This window comes from Filicampus tigris, chromosome 18, assembly GCF_054856515.1.
Source record: "Filicampus tigris isolate MCC_2025a chromosome 18, RoL_Ftig_1.0, whole genome shotgun sequence".
Taxonomy (NCBI): Eukaryota; Metazoa; Chordata; class Actinopteri; order Syngnathiformes; family Syngnathidae; genus Filicampus; species Filicampus tigris.
This window is the reverse complement of record NC_141234.1, coordinates 10,392,300-10,413,638: the sequence shown is the minus strand read 5'-3', so window position 1 is coordinate 10,413,638 and position 21,339 is coordinate 10,392,300. Positions and strand designations below refer to the sequence as shown.

The 21,339-nt window shown below is 41.2% G+C and overlaps 1 protein-coding gene across 3 annotated transcripts in view; it reads left to right on the top strand.

The window, feature by feature from the left end:
• Window positions 1–21,339, top strand: part of LOC147132447 (methyltransferase-like protein 27) — a 131,390-nt gene that overhangs the window by 16,599 nt on the left and 93,452 nt on the right. For 2 of the 3 annotated variants that reach the window (XM_086015509.1, XM_086015508.1), the window contains exon 3: window positions 8,373–8,525. The exons of the other annotated variant lie outside the window; for it this stretch is intronic. The gene's annotated coding sequence lies outside the window, so the exon portion shown is untranslated. The remainder of the gene's footprint in view (window positions 1–8,372; window positions 8,526–21,339) is intronic. 3 annotated transcript variants of the gene reach the window in all.

The following is a 21,339-nucleotide window of genomic DNA, read 5'->3' as shown; positions in this document are numbered from 1 at the left end:
ACTGAATGTTAATCGTCAGACTTGCATTGTAATAGCCGGCTGGATGCAAACGTTGAGTGGCCATATAAACAAATTAATTAATCTTGCAACTAATAAAACCTTTTCAATTAGCATTTTAATGCGTATTCGTTGCAGCTTGTAATATCCCAGTGACCACTGCAAATAAAGATAACAGCTCAATTAGTATAAACTGGAGCCTTGTTGCACCATAAAGTGCTTAGAGGCTGCGTTGTGGTGAGCCTTGCCCATTTGTAAATTACATTAGTAATCACCATGTTATTGAGACTTGACACGTACTACTTAAATTGTAATCCAGAGATTTTTTTTCTGTTCCTGCACACATTTTCCATTAAGATTTCATGTCATTAACCCCGATATGAGGGTCTCTCTCAACGACCACGAGCCATTTTTTATTTTCATAAACAAGCCCCCTGACCATAGTGTCATGGAAGTGGCCCACCTCTCCTCACCCAAATCCCCTGGGGGTCCTTCTCGCATGCAGACACAGGACGTAAATCACCTGTGAGGGAATAAGGTTGGGGACTGATTGCCTTTCAACTTTGTTTGACCTTTTTTGGGAGGGTGATACAGGAGCGACCTCATGGGAACGTCATGCCTGCTGAGCAGGAATTAAGTAATAAGGAATAGTGCGGTGTATGGAGGGATGTGAGGAATCCTATTATTAATTACTTTGGGGGATTCTACAGGCGTCAGCAAAAATGTCCGCACTCTTGTCGTCTCATTACTGTCCAGCTATTTCAGCAACATCCTCCTCATCCCCATCCTGTTCTCCATGCGCTGTGAGATTATTAAAAAGATGTTGCACATAAACAAGGAGAAGTTATGAATTTGTAAGTAAGCTTGAAGTGACTGCGAGACTGCTGATTAAAACATACACGCTTGTCTCTGGTGACAAACATCCGGAGTTAAATATTAATATGTATGGTGAAAAGTTTATTCATATTAATAAAATATCAGACGGTCTGTCGAAAGTAAGTACCCCAAATTGCAAACAGGCATTTACTGGATATACTAAGCTATTGTTATTTTCAAAGGAAGCCATTGACCATCCATTTTCTTTAGGCGTGACGCGAACATGATTTTGAAGCCGATCATCGATGAGCGAGTGTTAAAAAAAAAAAAGAAAAAAAAGATAACCGATCCGATGGACCAATCTATTTAAACCGAGCAACCGATTATGTCTTGAGTTGTCAGAGTCTTTCAAAGTTGCAAAAATAAGTTCTGCTGGTTGGCACGCAGGAATCCGATCGATATGCAGTTCACAGAGGGGACACGTTTCTGATTCATTTATTAGAAATTTAAAAAAAAAAGTTATATGAGGAGATTAAGTTTGCGGGCTCGAGGTAGAACCCTCAGTGGGAAACAGAAATAACAGTGAGAAGAGGAGATTAAGTTTGCAGCCCCTTTATTTGATGCTCCCAGTGCAGCACACATGATATGGATGGATTAATAAATAATAAGTATTAAAAATAAACTGCTTCATATTGCAAAGCAGTGGGATGCTCTGTGGTCTGATGTTTGGGCGGCACAGATGTACCGCATGTGCTGTTAGACAGCAGCAGGCTAAATGTGCTGTGGTTGCAGTCAACATTTTCTTCAAGCACCCTTTATGTTCTTGGTATCGCTAACGTTTATTAGATGGTTACTGGTGATGTTCTGAATGCTTTTAATTGTCTGCTGAAAAACTTTCCTATCCTGGAATGTGCAATATTGTGTACTTGGACTACCTCTTGATGGCCTCACTGTGCTGATGTTGCTACGTAAACAACCGTTTAGTTTGAAACAGAGCAAGCTGTGCACACATATAAAAAAAAAAAAAAAAAAAAGAATGACTTTTGATTTTGCCTCCAATTAGAGACCTTAGTAAAAAAGTAACAGACTGGCAGTAAACCAAACTGTGCCGTAAATAATAATGGACAAATTAGCATGCCAACAGCTTTCTTTTACACAATGTTTCTCATTCAAATAATTGAGTAGGATTTAGTACAAAATGCACTGTAAACAGCCCTTTCTTCATTTTCTGTGATTTTTGTCCTCATTTGGAAGTGGCCACAAACGCATTCCAATGCTGCCCGGTGTTGTCTGTAAATAACCGTACAAGAAAATAACTTCCATCTGATCTTGCACCTGAGACTTCCGTGTCTGCATGACCTTGTCTTTCTCATCTGCATTGGTACACCGAGTTCCCGTCAATGCCTCCTGCCTGATCTCTGAACCACCAACCGTGTGTAGATTGAGGTGCGCCTGACAACTGACACCCGATCCATCTGTCTGTAGCTATTTTACCACCAACACCGGGTTCTTCAGCACCTGAGTAATGCTCAACTGTCTGACCCCATCCTGCATTTGAGCGGCCGGCACCCATGCTTTATTTCCTCAGCCTATCAATGGATGGACGGACACACATGCGTCGGCGGTGACAGGTAACCGTGCAATTATTTTCCCTCCATCCGTCACAGGAAGGAGGGCAGAGGGCAGCACCATTTGAATCGGAGCTTTGGATAAATAGTCTGTCGCCTTGCATCTCTGTCAGGCCCACCCGAAGACTGCTGCAACACTTCTCTGCCTGTCGCAGTATTTCATGTTTTCTTGACTTTATCGTCCCATCTTTTACTCCCACATTTATTCAGTGTCCGCCTCTTCCGACGGGAGTGTGCTTTTAATACAAGCATCACTTCATACGACGCATCACACATTCTTATACCTAATCCTGCTAAGATTGGCTCCTTTGCTTCTCATTGAATGTGCTTCCACAATGACTACATTACAGTAGTTGGATGACGTTAGTTCGCTTCCACCGCATTCAGTCTCCTTCTTCTCTCTCAACCCTGTCCACCTCCTTTCTCCTTCCCGTCCGTCCCTTCAGACTTCATATTTACTAATGATGTGCAGCCAATGCTTACCCTTGTGTTTTCATTCTTCTCCTTCAACCTCGGCATTCCCTTCATCCGCTTCCCAACCCCCGGACATCCCTCCTCCTGACCCCATCGCGTTGAGACCTGGGTGGCTTTAATGGGCCGGTATCAATGAGAGTGGGGCAGCATATGAACTCATGGGAAGGTTCCTTTTAGTCATCTCTACTTCCGCCTTCTTTGTGTCCCTGGACGACCAGATGTTGGGTTCATTATCAGACACGCCATGCCCTCCACTCTTCTCTCTCTTCCTCTCACTCTCTCCAACCAAATATTCCCTTTCATTACATCGCTTGCTCTCCCTCCTTCTCACTTTCTCTCTCTTCAACTAACTCTCCTGTCCTTATCTATTCCAGCCGCCACTTTTAAATAAATCCCTGCGGCAGGGACTGAACCAGACATGGCCATCATGGGACCAAGAGGAGGCTAATGCCTTTTTAATGAGGCCTCGGCCACAATGTGACACAGTAAAGTGGCAGGAATCGGTGGCTGGTGAGCCCTTGGTCCAAGGTATTTATCACCTGAAAAGCTCTGATCCACTGTGCCTGTGGGAGGGAGGGAAAGACGGGCGGAGTGGGAGGAAGGCTGAGGTTGACTAAGGGATAAGAAAGTTACACAAAAGCCAAGAAAGCAGAAAGGGACAAGTGTTGCCATAAAATAGCCACAGAAAAATTAAACATTATGCTGAAGGCTGTGCTTGGCTCTCAATGAGAAATTGAGGACTATATTACTCATTATTGCATCAAAGCGCAGTGTATAATAACAATATACAGGTAGAGTTGTGGTTATACGTTTAGAGTAATCACCAACATGAGTATCATACTAATGTCATGATTGATTTGAGCCGTTCATTTTCCACTGCGGAGTGATGATACAGCGGACGTCCCCGGTGAGGTTTTTGCCTTTGAATGCCACCAGAAGTACAAAAATGAAAACATTCCTGCATATACGAGTTCTACAGATCTGTAAAGTTATCGCTTTTGCCTCTCTGCCGGTAGACGTTTGACATTGGCTACGAGTTGCTCTTGCTTGTTGACAAATGAGCTGAAAAGAACATCCATGGCTATTTTTAGCCAAAGTTTGAATGCTGCCCTCGACATCCAAACTGGGACTTAGCAAAGAAACATGTAAAAGTGGAGATCATGAACTGTCAGCAACCCAATTAATTTGTGCTTGTTTAAATAGTCAGTTTGACACTTCAAGTGATTCAGTCACTTTCATTCATTCTTAATGGAAAAAGTCATTTTGTAATCCGAACAGATTGAATGTCAAGCAGTGTCCCAGAATAGATTGTGTTCAACTTTGTAAACTCTGCTATCTATAAAAAAGGATCCATTTTATATGTTCTTTTAGGATTATAAGTGTCTCCTACTCCTGTGCTTTTACTCATACCAGCGACTGCAAGATGCATAATGAGAAATCCTAATAACATTCACAGTGCTTTGAAAGTAATTAATATTGCCCCATAGAGATTGCGGTGGTGCCTGAGAGAAAAGCACTGCGTATGGATTGCCTTCTTTGAGGGTTCTCAACATTATTATAATCCCATTTCATCTAATTTTAATACCCGCTGGGCCAAGTATTCAAACACAAGATCTAGTGAAATTGCCCTAAGTGGCTGAACAGCAAATAAGAAAGATTAGCAACAAAAGAAAACCACCTTTCATTATTAACACACCTGATTGAATGTAGCGGCCACGCTGAAGGCCTGGAATGAAAGAACCTCTGAAATATGAACTGCTGAATCTCTCTTTCTGCACTACAGATGTGCTTAGCGTGTCAATGGCCGTCCATTAAGACTGCGCACCACATAAAAAGAGCTCAATATGAAGTGGAAGTTGTAAAAAAATGCCCATCACTGTTCTTTCAATCTTCAGAGTGGCCCGTTCTCACTCCATCGCATGCTAATCAAATACATTTCTCTTTTATTGTGGCTTCCCAATGGTACGAATTATTCATTCTGTCAAATGCCACTTGGACAAGACTAAACGGCTGGTGTTGCCCGCCGATTGTGTACCCATGAACTTGGCTCTCATAGGACTCTACCGCCACATTTAGATTATTATTTACATTTGTGACCAGCGAGCGCATAAATAATTCAACGCTGTACCTAACCTCGGCCTGACACTTCAACCTCTGACCTTCTGCTCTTCAACTGAGCTTCTGCTTATCTCACCGGATGTAATCCTTTCTCTTTCATCTCGAGACTGGGAAGTAATTAATTTATATCGCAATGAAGAATGCTCATACTTATAAAATACCGTCATTCAGCCCCATAACACAGCACCTGGAAGGGAAAAACCGAAGCAACCCGTGGTTGTGGGTGCAAATCTGAAAAAAGGGACAAGCTGCTATGATTCAATTTCAGGGGAGGAATATGTGACTAAAGATGGGAACATTCATATAACGTTCTTGTTTGAAAAAAAAAAAAAAGGTAATAATCTGTTCTGGTGTAGCAGTTGCACGTTTTCCAAGATTATCACAGTGCTCCACCGCAGTTTCAGCCGCCATCCTACACCCTGCACCGCATTAGTGATCCAAAGCAGACAAGGATTCTTGTGATTTACATTCAAATGACAGGCGAAATTGACAAGATTAGGAGGACGCCCCTGTGGGGGAGATTTGTCTTGAGCTCCAGACAGTGTTTGCTCCAGTAAAAGTGTTCAGCCGTGAGATGTCACCAGAGAATTGATGTAATAAAGCGTTTGCGGTGAAAAGAAACACACCTAGTCAGATACCAAATAACCTGTGTTTGGTGCTGGCGTTAGGATAAGAATGTACGCCCTTCAGTTTTTCTGCTGCTAGCGTATGTTCCAGACAGCCATAAATGTTGAATGAGTCGGTGGAAGGCCTGGGGAGAGGAGGGGAAAGGAAAGGATGCAGCGGAAATGAAGAAAAAGAGGACGGAATAGCAACATGGAATGCAAATAAGATTGCATGTTTGGATAGTCAACACAGCAAAAAAAAAAAGAATTAAAAGGCAATTTAATGATGTTGGCCTCATGCGACTTACGTAAAGTCTCTTACTGAATCGCATCCTTTTTAAATTCTGATCACCCTGAGGAGTAATGAGAAGGAATGTTGCTGTGATAAAAGGGAAAAGTTCATCAAACTTACAACTGGCCTTGAATGACCATGCTTTCGTCATGATCAGACTCGCACTCTGCTCAGTAGTTTGCATTAAATCTAAACTATTTAATTGAATCTCCATTTGTAAGTGGCTGGCTGATTTCAAAACAAGCTCTCTTGATTTGACTGTGGAGGACACCAATTCATCACAATTTGTTCAGGTACTCATGGCCTGCGACTGAGTGCTTGTTTTATTCATCCCGCAAGTGGAACGCAATGAGAAATCATCTGTTTGGACAAGGAATCTTGTTTTGGAAATGCAGATGAGGCATCGTTTTGCCTCTCCGATCTGTTTCCATCGTTCATCAACCTCCTTTCTCCATCATCTACGAATTCGACGACGATTATTTAGATTTGTTTGACCGGCTGCTCAATTATGGTCTGTTTACCCCAGCATAAAAAAAGGTAAATCCTCAAAACAAAGAGACCAAAATTAGAAAAATCTTAAACAGGACACTAACTTCCCAGCTTTGTTTTCCTCTCATACATTTTTCAGTTAAGTTGTTGCAGCGTCCCAAGAGAGTTCTACTGGACAGCCCATCACCTGTGCATAATGAAGCATAGTAAATCGCAGAATGAATGAGAAATGCTATTTCTTCAATTTTCCTTATTATTTAAAACAATACTTGCATCCTCACAATACAAAGAATAACTTAAGAAACACCGAATCCCTGTTTTTTCATGCCCCTACACCAAGGAAGGAAACTGGACGACGTGCCTTTAGATATAAAGCCCCATTTGATTGGAATAGTTTGCCTGAATATATTAGATCCTCCAACTCTATTCGTTTATTCAAGTTATACATTTCAACCTATATCACTGCACTTTGTGTCTGTTCCCGTCCCTCAAGAGAGAACCGAGCACCCTTACGACTGTGTCTCTAAGCCAACAAAAGGGCTCTATTTAAACACATTTTTGATTTCATTATATTGTCTTATTTATTGTTTGTTATGATTGGTATATATGTATTTAGGTATTCATGTTCTATTCTGTTCAGCTGCTACAGTCTGTTCATGTATGATTTGTTTACTTATTCATTCTTATGTTAGCATACAGCTCAGTTTGGATTGACATATAGTATGGAGTTTTATGCTTGTACGTGATTGGTGGGGGAGGGTTGGATGTACGTATATATATTTTTTTCTTTGCTGCTTGCTACAAAGTGTTCCATAGCCTAAAGTTTATGATTCCACTAAATCATTTGATTTTCACACTTGAAATTGTTTCACCAAAACGTTTCATGGTCACGGCTGACATTCGGCTAAACGAATGGCGTTTTGTCCTGAGTTGTGAAACACATCCTGATGTACAGTAAATATCATGAAATAAAAAGGAGGAATACTTTAATTTGACCATTTCCTCATCCCCCCTATTAATCTAATAAACCCTGTTCTATCGCATCTGCGATTATTACAAACTCTCAATTCTTGCCCCAAACCAGTCTTTCTCTCAGGGCTGATGTGAAGCAGTGATAAATACATCCACTTCCTCATCATTAATCAGACCGCAGCGTGTCGCTATCTGTCCAAAATGACTCAGCCCACCCCCTTGGGGGAGTTACCACAGACCGCAGATCCCTCCTAGTCCCTTGTGCCCCCTCTTCTTTACACATGACAGTTGACACCCCCATCCTGCAAGCGCCTCTGGTGGTGTTGCCTCTGCGGGGATGCTAAAAAAGGAACTTGTGGTTGTGCTACCTGGTGAGGGTGTAAAACAAGATCACGGTGACATAAAAATTCGGTCGCAAGCGAAAGTATGTCAACCATTTGGAATTACCTGCACTTCTGCACAAATTAGTCATAAAATGTTGCTCTGATTATCTTGAGTGTTAATAGACTAACACAATCTGCTTAAACTAATAGTGCACCACAAGGCATGTTTTCATTGGACACAATATGTAAACATTCAAGGAGCAGGTTGAAAAAAGCGCATGTCAGACAACCTCGAGTCCTTTTAATGTGACAAGATTGGAGGTATTGGTTGGAGCTGCCCTGCCTACATTCTTGTGTTGGCAGTCTAAATCAAAGCTGAGTTATTTGGAAGGAACATATACGAGACAGGTGGAGGCGTCATCATTGTTTGGGCCTGCTTTGCGACCTCAGGGCCTGGACGGATTGCCGTCTACATGCAGAATGTTCCAAACTCTGTTCACCATTGAAAAATTCCCAAACAAAACTTTCCTATGGAAAGTTTCTGGAAAATTTGCATGTGTTTTCAGGAAATTAGCTATCTCTTTTCAACCCTCGTTATCAGGCACGCCCCCGTGTAATCAGACTAACTTAGTCCTTCCGTCTCCATTTGGTCCCACAGACAGCACACGTTGGTCCGACTTTAACAAGGTGCCTGTCCTTGAGAGATTTGTCTCGTCATCAATCAGCGGCAGCCGTGGAGTCGCAGCAGGCGGAGAGATTGAGAGCTGGAGTGAAAGACACAAAGAGGAATGTGAAGAACGAGGGGAAAAAGGTGAAAAAGGGGGGATTTAATTAAGAGATGGGGAAAGGAGTGAATGAGGTTAAAGAATACATTTCAGAGAAGTCTATCCCTGATGTAGCAGGTCACCCACTTCTCACAACAGTGATGGAATATGAAGCAGTCAGCCAACCCCCAAAAGCTCAATCTCGCGCAGCTCTTTCCGACACAGGCAGCAACCAAGTGTTTCCTTCTGATTTATAACTGCGATATAAGTCATGATCATCAGCCGTTTGTTTTTGTGTCTCCTCGAGAGGAAACCAACTGACAAACCAAGTTTTACTGTCCTTTTATCGTCATACCACCAGGCTAGTAAAATTCAGTGCAGATGAAAAATTGTCACAATATTTACAATCCCAACCAGTGTTGTGAGTGTCATAGCAGGCAAAGGGGGGCTTTTGCTGTTTGGTTTTTTTTGGGTTGTAATCAATGCTGATACACATCTTATATTTGTTGTTGGCAGAACTGCTAAAAAACGGGTGGATATCCCCATTATCTTTGATTTTTTTACACTAACAATTTTTGACAAGGTGGCACGGTGGTCGACTGGTTAGCACGTCCGCCTCACAGTTCAGAGGTCGTGGGATCGATCCCGGCTCCGGCCTCCCTGTGTGGAGTTTGCATGTTCTCTCCGTGCCTGCGTGGGTTTTCTCCGGGTACTCCGGTTTCCTCCCACATTCCAAAAACATGCATGGTAAGTTGATTGGACTCTCTAAATTGCCCTTAGGTGTGAGTGTGAGTGTGGATGTTTGTTTGTCTCTGTGTGGCCTGCGATTGGCTGGCAACTAATTCAGGGTGTCCCCCGCCTACTGCCCGAAGATTGCTGGGATAGGCTCCAGCACGCCCCGCGACCTTTGTGAGGATAAGCGGTATGGATGGATTGATTTTTTGACAATAAAACAACATTCAATATCAGCATTTTCTATAAACAATGTTTGCTTGCTTAATTTTCACTGTTGGTGAGCGTCCAATACGTTTGACCGACATTGCAGTACCTTTGAACGACATAGCCCGGTCAAAATGGTTTACCCTGTACAAACTAAATTGATCTCACAATATAGAGTACATCAACAATCATGCCCAAAGATGTACATTGTAAAATGAACCTACTGCCGTTGCTTTCTGTCGCGTTTAAAAGCGAGATTACAGAGAACGACAATAAATCATTTTCAGTAAAAACTAGGCTTTGCCGCTAAGCACCAGGTTTTCGTTCTTCTTCTACATTATTCTTTCAAATTTACAACATCTCAGAGTAAAGTCGTTTCTTTGACTTTGTAGTGCGATACGTTTCCAGAGAGTGGGTGGTAAAGAAATTAATGGCATGCATGCAGGCAAATTTCCAAACTTTGTTGTTGTCATCACATCTTCCCCACCTTTGTTTTCTGCGCCAATTTGCCAATGTCCAATCACGTGACTGGGTGCAGTGGAACTGTGGCTCTGTTGCGTGTAGGATTGCGCGTTGTCCCTCCAAAAGGAGACTGACGAGCTGCATCAGTCACTGGGGCAAAGGCACATTTGGTAAAATACTCATAAAAAAAAAAATCAGTGATAGACTGATGTGTGTTTTTCCCTATCTCTCGTAAACACACGCACATTTATTTGACTAGCCGCAGCCGTAACATTGACGCTCAATGCCAACTGTCAGAAGTGTTTGTTTTTGGACTGCATGGTTGAGGGAACCAGAGCATGTGACAACTGTGGCTCACTCCCTCGAGTTCATTTTTTTTTTTTTTTAAGTGACTGCAGTTTAATTGTTAAGCCTTGGAAATTCGGTGTCCAAAAATACATTCTTTTATGTTTTGTTTTCAAAAACATTTACCTCCACTGAGTTGAAGGCATTTTGCAAAGGCACAAAACATCTAATGCCTCTACCCTGCATTGCTGCAGGGAGAATTGCAGCAAAGAGTAACTTAATTTCACAGAGAATGTTCTGCTTGGTGTCCAGAGGGAAACAAAAGTTCAGGGTTCAAAAAGTTCCCTTTCTTTCTTAGGAAGGAACTTTACAAATGAGCTATATCGACCATACTAAAGGTATCCAAAAGCTACCAGGCTCCAAGGGGAAACACACTTTTTGCCTTTGACACAATGTGTGGGTGTGCAATTTCTTTCCGTGTGTGACACGCAGTATTTATTTCTGACAGAGAAATGTGTGACGCAGTGTCTTGAGTGTGTTGGTTTACAAGCATTTGTAGGGCTTAATTCTTATTTGTCTGCTGCTTATTAATGGTGGCGAACGTATTGAAATTCTTTACTTACCCGTTTTTCCGCTGAAATCCCAATGCTAATCGTTCCACTTAGAAAGTGCTGTCTTCCCTGTGATTTGACAATTCATCAGCGAATCCTCTAGAACTGCACTATCTCTATTAGTAGTAGTTGTCAGAATTAGAGAGAATAGATGGACGCATCAGTGACAAAAAAAATGCGTGTATGCTTCCCTGATACATGACACTAGTGGGACACTGCATCTCCTCTGTTTTCCAAAGGTATAAAGACTTGGATCGATGGTTTGAGTCTTGTGATTGATGGACTGAAAGTGATGTATTAGTCATGTCTTAGGAAGATGCTGCAGGGGGGGGGGAACTCTTTTGTCGCTGTCTTTGGAGCGCTTCGGTGTTGTTTCTCATTTACCCGGCTTTTTCTCCTCTCCTCTCACCTCACCTCTCCCCCCTCCCCCGCCTTCTGTCTTTGTGGGTGTTTTATTGTTGCCCTGCAGTATCCTTTTAGATCTGGCTGTGTACTCACCTTGTAGCAAGCTAAGCTACATCGCAGAAGTCTTGCCCTCGCGCAGCTATTGGTGTAGTTCTACAGAACCTCTCTAAAAAGAGCCAAAAGACAGCCACGCGGAAGTAACCGATGTCATATATCATGCTCAGTGTGCTTTGCCTTTGTCTGTTTGAAGGCCTAATCACAGGCTGCAATATGTATCGCTAAAATGAACAATTTCCTGCTAATCAAGTTGGATAGTGAAGAAGCCACAGGGAAGATGAGGATTGTACCGGTTGTCGCATTCCGTGTTTTTTTTTTTTTTCCCAGTCAGAACTCCTTTGAGTAATTGTAAACAAGAACTGTACTCATCTGTTTGTCCAATCAGGATCACAGGGATGATTAAAGATGATGGGAAGTTACGTCAACATGATTATCCACATGTCAGTAACAGGCCAAATTTTAGGTTCATGAAGAATAGCACGTACATAATGCTGCTACAAACAAAGGCCAAAATCAACAGCAATCAAAACGATTCCAAAAGATTTTGGGGGGGGCAGGCATGTAGGAATGTATTCAGTAGAACACAGACCTCCCTCAAAGGCTGTAGCGTGTGCTTCTACTGTCATGGGAAAAAAAAAAAGGTTTGTTTCAGCTTGTCAATTATGGTTGTAAATTGATTTTGACAGTGAGATGGATATCCATTTACAGTTGTGCTGTGGAGGTTTCTATGGACATACAGTATGACCACTCTCGAAAGGGTGGAGTGATCAAGCCAAAGAAAAGCTCTGACTTGATTGATTGATTGATTGAACAAATATACACATAATGAGATAGTAGCAAAGATTGGAAGAAAGAAAAGAAAATCATCAGTAGATGTCATCGATCAACTCGGTTTACATGTTCAAAGGCATTAGGAAGAAGTACAATACTCATCTAGTCCTACCCGTTGTTCACATATCAAATTATTACACTCGTAGGTTATACAAAGGATCCCAAAGTAGAACACTCGTATCAGATTCATATGTTAATTAAAAGAGCTAAACTAAAACAACATATTTGGAGAAGTTTCGAAACAGCAACGCTTTGGAAATAAGTTTTGGTTAGTGCACTTTGAGCATCTCACTCTATCTCTACGGTAGCGCTTGGGCACCCTGCGGAGGAAACTCATTTTCACATCAATCAATCAATCAATCAATCACATTTTATTTATATAGCACTTTTCATACATAAAAATGCAACTCAAAGTGCTTTAAAACATTCAAAGCAAAACATTAAAAAAAAAAAAAAGTCACCCCTCCCTCAAAGCGGAGGCTCCCCCATGAGGAAACACTGGAGCTAAAAAAAAAAACGACAGAAAGCAACAAAACTAAAAGACAGAACAGTAGTATAGTCTAAGAACTAGAATCAGTAAGATAAGATAAAAAAAAAAATTTTTTTAAAATAATTCTCAATCAAAAGAAAAGATAAATTATTTAAAAGTTGTTGAAAGCCAAACTAAAAAGGTGTGTCTTGAGCTTCCTCTTAAAAATATCAACAGTCTCTGCAGACCTGACGTCCTCTGGCAGGCTATTCCAAAGGTGAGGACCAAAATGGACCAAAATTTTGGCCGCTTGTGTCCATGATCTTCACCACGTCGGACCGATACAAGGTTCGCATCATTGCGGACGCTGAAGCAATCCGCCTGTTGATTTTCTGCTGCATTCTTCACTCACTCGTGAACAAGTCCGCTGCCACTTGAAAGCATCACCAAGTTAGCAATGTTAATATTCTTATTGTCTGTCTACTGTCCTAATCAAAGATGGGTCGGATCCTGACATCAATCGCATCCTTTCCTCTCAATGATAGATCCATAAAATTTTGGAGCTCCACATTTTTCTCATTCACACTTGAAATAGAATAATTTTTTTCAAATGAGGTCATTGGCGCAATTTCTCCTAATATTTAAAGCACATGGAAAAAAAAAATATTGTGTCCTTGTCATCGTAAACAATTTTCCACAATGAAGTAAATTTGCTCCAAATGAATCAATAGCTTTTAAAGCAAAACATTGAGTCCTACTGGACTTCTTCAGTTTGCATATGTTGTAATTTAAATTAAATACATTCTGGCAATACTAAGCCTCTATCCTGATGTCCTTGTTTCATATTCATGAGTGTGCGCGAGTGTGTGCGTGTTGCGAGGGTCCTGCTTTGTTTCCCCCTGTATCAGAATACAGACGAATGTCTTTCCAACTGAGACTGATGCGTTTTATGCGGCAGGAGTTTTTCTATTGTATGTTTTTCAATTTGGGATGTAACATAATCTGGAGTGATGAGTTGCGATTCAACAGAGCCTGAACAGTTCAATTTCAATTTTGTTACGCTTTAAAACTTTGAACATGGGTTTCCTGGAAATAAAATACTGAACAAAAATTTAGCTTTGTGAGGGGCAAAAAAAAAATGTAATTGGTATTAATGAGAAATTAGGATTAGTCAGTTTTCCAACAATATAAATATAAATGAATCTATCTTCAGGGTACCCTAACCCCAACCTTGTGTGCTAAAGGGCAAATATTCCATATAAAACAATTTCAAAAGCACATCAGACCGTAGGAGAGAGTCCTATAGTTTTCCTGGTTTATTTAGCACAATTATTAGCACGCCACCTTTATTCCCCCCCATGTAAAACCTCCACCGACTTAAGTGTTTTAGTGTCCGCTATATTGTAATGATTTGCTCGGGTTTCTGACACATTTTATTACCTTGAAACTATGCGGAGGCATAAAAATCTGTTTATACAATATGATCATCGCTGATGCTGCTCTCCTCAAGGAAAAGCCGGTCAGAATGATGAAGCAGCCGACAGAGTAGGTGTAAGTGCGGACCTTCCTGCGCATCAGAGTCTTGACTCATATCTTCAAAAAATGACTCGCAGGTCATCAACATGTCTGCTGGCCTTGCTGCTGTAGCTTGGCCTGGACTCATGCAATCAGGGAGATAGCGGATAGCTTTTTCTTCCTTACTGTGGAGTGCAATTGCCACTTCATGACTGAGTCAGAGCGTGATAGTCACCTCGGCCTCTTTCTACACAGTGGACCGAACATAACAAGCTGCCAAAAAGCAAGACTTGAGCTTTGCTATCGGACCCGCAGGGGTTTAAGACACTTGGGAGCTTTTGCATGGGGCTGCACAATTGCTTCCCTTGCACCTTTCACTTGTATGTAGGCTCCTCTGCCTTTCAATATCATCATATTATGCAGTATATCCCGCTGGTGTATGTTTACCGTGTTACCTGTCACTGCAATGCTTCTTGCTTCCTTTGACGACCATTTTTTGCTCAATTTGTTGTTCAGATGTCGAGAACATCACCAGATAAAGATGACATAATTCATCAAAATACATTAACCCCCCCCCCTCCAGTAATTTTGAGTGTAATTCCACTGTCGATCACTCGATGGCAGCATACTATTTTCTTTGACTCGGTAAATTTGAAAGAAGAATGAAAACATCAAGTATTTTAGCTCAGACTTGAAGATGATTATTGAAGGTGAAGTCCTTCAGTCCTTTTTACGCCAGTAGAAAGTAACGGCTGGAGTTTCATTTTGTAATGTACATCTTTGGAGGGTCAACAAATTTTTACTACATTTCTTGATCAGAAATGTAAGTAAAATGTTTTCAATTAATTTTGACTCAGAATCTGGCCTCATTTTTTTTTCTCTAGAACATCAGATTTTCATAATAATAATAATGTAATATGCAACATGTTCAGTAATATTAATGGATTAGGTTCAGCAAAAGATGGCTTTTTCTTCTGGAATGTCATAGCAGTAAATTACAACGCATGGTAAAATCCATATTGCGCAAGCAGTATTTAAAAAGGGTATTTCTTTATCGGAAATTTCACTTATTGTTGGCGGTGTTCTGGAACGTATCCCCTACTATGGAAGGAGGATTACTTTATAACCAAAAGTATTGGGACACATCTTTATGTTCCCTACAAGAAGTAAAATCACAAGTTTGGCTTATGGTTTCAAAATGTGACTATAGTAATGTTGTCTTCTTCCCTCCCAAAAACAGTGGGATGATTGCTGATTTGTTTGTTGTGTCGATTTCTTTTGTGTAATGCCTTTGTAAGATATATAATAATGACAAAGCATATTCAGGAACAGATTATTTCCCAGTACTCAACAAACTACACGACGGATGAATATTGTCATGGATAAACTCCAAACAAACCAAAGGGAGCACGAATGAGATGGGATCACACACTTTATTTCAATTGTTCTTTCCTACTGCACCACAGGAGCTTCTCATTGTGGAAGATTCAGTGGGGAAGCAGCTTAACAGTTAGGAGGCAAGGGCACACGTGCGTGAGAGCTTGGAATCATGATGCTGAGAGAAATGAAATAAAAGTGCAGCGATACCTGCCGGGAGCCCTGGCAGGAATTAAAGGCAAAACGTGTGGGTGAAGTGTGTGACAGCACAAACGCATACACACGTGCACTGCAGTGAAGCAACACAAGACTCGGAGAGGAAATATTGGTGCAAAGATCCTCAAGTGTGTAACAGCACTTTTGTTGCAGTCCTAACCTCTTTGACCCTTTGCATCAAATGGCAGTTTGGTTAGTGACCTATAGAGGGCGCTGTGTGACTACGCAGACACCCTCGCCTGGTCTGAAGTCTCCAAGCCCGTGGTGCACTGTGGTCTCTCTATTTGTCTCTTACATGCAAACACCCTCCGCCCTGTCCGTCCATGGCTGTTGTCAGCCGAAAGGGTGAGTGGGGCAGGAGAGTGATGAGGGCAGGAAGAGAAGGCTCACTAATCCAATCCAGTTTATTTATATAGCACACTAGCACATGATTTGAAGATCATTGTACCCCCTGAAATAGCTCGGCAGTTAGGAAGGTTGTCTGGAAGAATTAATAAGTAATGAAAGAGCAACGGCGGAGCCTTTTGGGATGTGCGTGTTGTGTTAATGTTAGGTTACACTAATTTCCCTTACGTATGAGAGTGTTTTGGATCAGCAGTTTTATTGTATATTTTTAATTTTAGCTCATATTATGACAGTGCCTGTGATGTGTCCAGTAGCATATACTGTGATATTCAGTTGTATGACCCCTCTATAGTCTCCGTAGTTGATCTGACGGGTCACGTGTTTGTGTGACCGCGGGCATGTGAGAGAGGATGAGAGCGAGAGATGTGCCTGTGTAAATGTCATGTTTTTGATGTGAATAATATGCAAGGCCATCCATGACCCACGACTTGAAAACCGCACGTCTCTGGAGCAGTTCTGAAGAACATATGGAAGTATATAAAAATCAGAAGTGCACACAAGAGAGTCTGTTTCATGGTGAGATATCAAAAGGGTCGCGCAATCTGTTCGACCCCTTGACGGGTTGAATTTTGAGAAGAAATAATGGTCATTGGATGTAGCAATTGTATGGGTCAAACTTTGCCATCGTAAAGCTTTGAAGTATAGAACAGATAGTTTTTTTTAAGTAACATTGTAACGTAGATCATTTTCATGCTAGTACAAAAAGATGGTAACCTAGAGAAAGTAAATACATACCTGGACAAATGCTTTTGTTGAAAAATTGATTTGTTACAATTAAAGCATCTTGATCACTTTCCTCTCTTTGGTTCAATATAGCTGATGCCTAGTGAGAACGTAAACACATCCAAACAAGCCTAACAAAACGGAAGAATATGGACTGTGATTGTAAGAGCAATAAAATCGGTGTTGTTGCCATGGCAACCCCACATTACCTCTACTACAATACAGGTGGGCCAGCCCACACACCTCATGGTGTGCTAAAATGTTTATTTCAAGACATTCAAATACAGATTAGTTCTGCTCGGGTTTCACATGCAGATTAGCTCCTGTCGCTGTCAATTCATAATTGCATGTTGATTGCTCTCAAACAGAACGAATGTACATAAATGCATGCAAAATACCCTTAGCTTGATTAGGACAAATGAGACACACATCTTACATAGCATTGTAAATTTGGGACGTTTATGTCCGGAAGTCTGGAAAGGCATGGTATGTTGCACATACTTGGTGAGTATGTGGCAAGATGTGCCAAGTGCCGGTCAATGGCGGTGATGTTGACAGGATACAGACTTGTGATTGACAGAGGAAGGACAGGTTTCGATGCTGCAGTGGAGGTTTGGTGGGCAGTCGCAATTGACGCGGACACCATGTGGTTGATCGGCTATTTATTTACTGTTCCCAAAACACTTGTTTCCTCAATTGTATCGGGTAAAAAAACAAGAGCTGAGCTTGTGAATTGATGGGAAAAGGGCTCTTTCCTAAAAGCAGTGATGGTAATGCGACAAGCATCAAAAACATCCATTTTGGGCCCAGCAAAAGGAGAAGAATATGCTTAATAGCTCTTGCTAGTAGCCAGTATTTCTTGCTAAAGAGTGAAATCAGTCTTAGCTCTATTGTATTGTTTTTAAATAATGACATTCTGTCCCTTTATGAGAAAACTCCAGCTATTTTAGCATTTATGCTAATCCTCTTAGGGTGGGGGTCGTCAACATGGTGCCCGTAAACATCAGGTAGCCCCTTAAGACGACATGATTAGCCTGCTCCCCTGTTGTCAAAATAGCGCAACAGTGATGGGACATTGTGATTTCCTAGGAATGGTGTAGCAGTGAGCATATGGAAACATTAACACTTGCAGAGATTTATAGAATTAAAGGGTTGCGGATCAAAATTTCAGAAATGTGTATCAAACTGGTAGCCCTTCACATTAATCACTACCCAAGACGTAGCTCTGAGTTTCCAAAAAGATTGGTGACCCCTGATTTAGGGGGCTGTCATTGCCAACGAGGGCCTCCCTGCTTTAAGCGCTACCAAGGACACTGATTGGTCCAGTTATTTTTGGACAAGCTACTATCATAGCAGCTTTAGGCTGCTTGGCAAGATGCCTCCATTCACTTGCGAGGTTAATAGACCATTTTCAGACATCATTTAATGCATCCCACAGGGATACATTGTATTCATATTTTATCTAGTCAACCAATGCCGCTGATTTGTGTATGTTTGTGTGCGCAGAACACAGCGGACAGTTTAAATTGTAACATGTTCAAATTGTATGTTTGCAGTACTTGACATCTCACCATGGGTCAATATCGAATTGACTTCTATAATTTTAATTACTTAGTGTAAATTTTGATTTCTTACTACGCTTATGGATTGGAATGGTTGAGAAAACCCGCAGGGTTACATTTTGGGCTTCTCCAACAATGCATTTCCATTTTCAACCCAGTCCTTTTGAACAATGAGAACGCGTCCCCTTTCATATGACCGGCCTTAAAGACAATGAAGGAGTATTGTAAGCAATAGGGCAACACAAGGATTAGGTACACTGCTTTGACAATTCTTACTTAAAATGGCATAACTTTATAACATGAGAGAAATTGTTTCATTCAATGACACTAACAACAATTACATAAAGAGATATGCTGTTTTTTCTGTTCCCAGTGGATAAGAGGGACAAAATGAGGGGAAAAAAAAGCCCACATTGTAGCAGATATTAAACTAAAGCTATAGCTTGGAGGGCTCTTCATCTGTGCTGGTGGAATAAAATATTATTGCCGATGGTTCTCCTTCAAATCCCCAGCAGAGCGTGCAAGTGTGTTTTCACTTTTCATTCATGACACCCACAACTTTTGTTCTGTTGCCTGCTTTGCATGTATTGCCAGTAAATACTCAGTTTAATTTGACTTGGGACTCGGTGTTGCACAAATTAAATCTACCCCCTGTGTGCAATCATATTTATTTTAGAAGGACAGCGAGAGCAGTCAGTTAGAATAATGTGGCTTGACTACAGAGCAGATAGCGGATGCAAAAGAACAAAAAAAAATGTCACTAAACGTGCTGCTTACTTCCTTGCGGCAAACAGATCAAAATCCAAGTGGCTTGTCAGTAGCGGATTTTGTGGACCTTTTTAAGTTGGCGTTGCTCAATAGGCCCGAGCACCTGAATGGCGCTAATAGATACAAGGCTGCAATTTGTCCTCTGAGTTAATCAGCCCTGAGCAGCAGTAGAGATGGAACCTGTGAGTGTTAGGGAGGTGAAATTTATAGATTTTGTAAGTAGGAGAGAAAAGCAAGTGCGGAACTGGGTGATTTTACTGCTGAAAAGGAGAGAATAAATCAGGTTATCATACATGGCCAGTAAAAAGTCATTTTTCTTCTAATAAATGATCTCTGCGTGCTACATAAATATCATCATACCCCACAGCAGTGTCCGCTTTATTAACTACTGGTGTGAAAAACACGGAAGAGAAAGAAAGATAGTCTTCACATTATTTGAATGTTTTATACTGTTGGCACCATAGAGGGGTCTTGTTTTAACCAGTCACAATATACAAGTGTTCTTCAAAATGTCATTTCTCTTCATCAGAGCAAGAACCCGTTTAAGATCTAGAATTATGCTCGGTAGAGTGCAGACTTCTGCCAAAGACATCAATCCTTGTTCAGCGTAGATGGCTACAGCTGTGGTCAGAAGTTAACATACACTCATCATAGCTTTTTTTTATATGCAATGTTGTCAGATAAAGGACGGCCAATGCAGTTGAGCAACTGCTCCACTTTAAAGCAGCACTTGGGCAAGAATTCGACCTGGATAAAAAAATTTCACATTGACGAGTCTGTATGGTTTTTACTGGCACTAAGCAACTTTGAGGAGGATGGGAGCAACCCTGGCACACAAAAAAAATACAAATTTCCTGAATTGCTTTACGGCATACTCACTTCCTCCTTTCGCTATAAGGACCGAAGTCGATTTGAACATCTACGCGCTATTACTGCTGTCATGGCAGAAGCCCCAAAACAGACAAAAAAACAAAAGTATTGTTTGAACAAAGTTAGATTCATTACCTCATCGCTAGTCATCTTTCACACAGCCACTGGAAATAGAAATGTAATTCAGTCCAACTTGCAGGCCAGCGAGAGCTCAGGATTTCACGACACTACGTGCTGGCGCGCATGGGAAATGTGGTTGAGTTTTGTCAAAACACTACCGCTTTTGTCCACATAGCGCCGCCATAATCAACAAAAACTGACATATGACAAAGTGTTTATATATTCGAGAAGAAAGAATGCCAGTCAATTTAATTGGCATTTGACTGAAAATGGTCGAGGCAGTGGAGGTCCAAGGTCAAATCCTTTTGGAAAATTGAACCTACATTCGCCTAACTTTTAGTGTAAAGAACGTGTTATCCAAAATGCAAGTTGCAACGTGGCAATAGTCGATACATTTATGCTTATTGATTATGGTTACTTGAGAGTTTGGGTGAATATACTTATTATATATCGTACTCTGCTCGGGGCTTCTTACAGACACAACAAGTTCTCTTTTTTGTTTGGTGAAGTACGGATGTTTTAAGGAATCGATGAAGCTCAGTATCCCCAATTGCATTCTGTTTGTGTGCGTTTGTGTAGAGAAAGAGAGAGGCAGGGTGTGTGAAAACATCTCCAAAAACAGACTCGTCTTCAACAACCTCGAGGGACGTTATCAGCACAAGTCCTGTAGTTTCTTCTATTATCTCACCGCAGAGGCCTCTGGGGGGGGTGATACTTCATTGTTCACTGTGATATCATCAACACACACAATGATCATTCCTTGTCATGGTGTCCATTGTCTCTGTAATGGTCTTATAATGCTCCTTGAACAGGGTTCTCTACCACTTTCCAGTAGCTTGTGATGATGTCATCTGCCATGTTCTTCCTTTTAGAGCTTTTCAACAAAAAAAATAATGACAACATTTTTTGATTTTATTCCCCCCCCCCTCAAGTTGGACAAGGTGGGCATCATAATCATTGCCCGTGTCAGAATATCGCTGCTGAACATAATTACCTGCTGTTGTAATAATACTACACGAGAACAATAATCACTGAGGTTTACTTTTATTCGAATTTGAATACAGATAATGTATGTTCCAGCCTGTTTTATTGGATAGAACCACGGAGCAGGCAGAACGATGAAAATCTGAATAATAAGTCTGAAATCATCAGCAATAATACCGTTCATGACTTTGACTGGGAACATCAATAGTGGGTGATGTACTGTATTCACTTTCATACATTACATACTAAAGTCCCACAAATT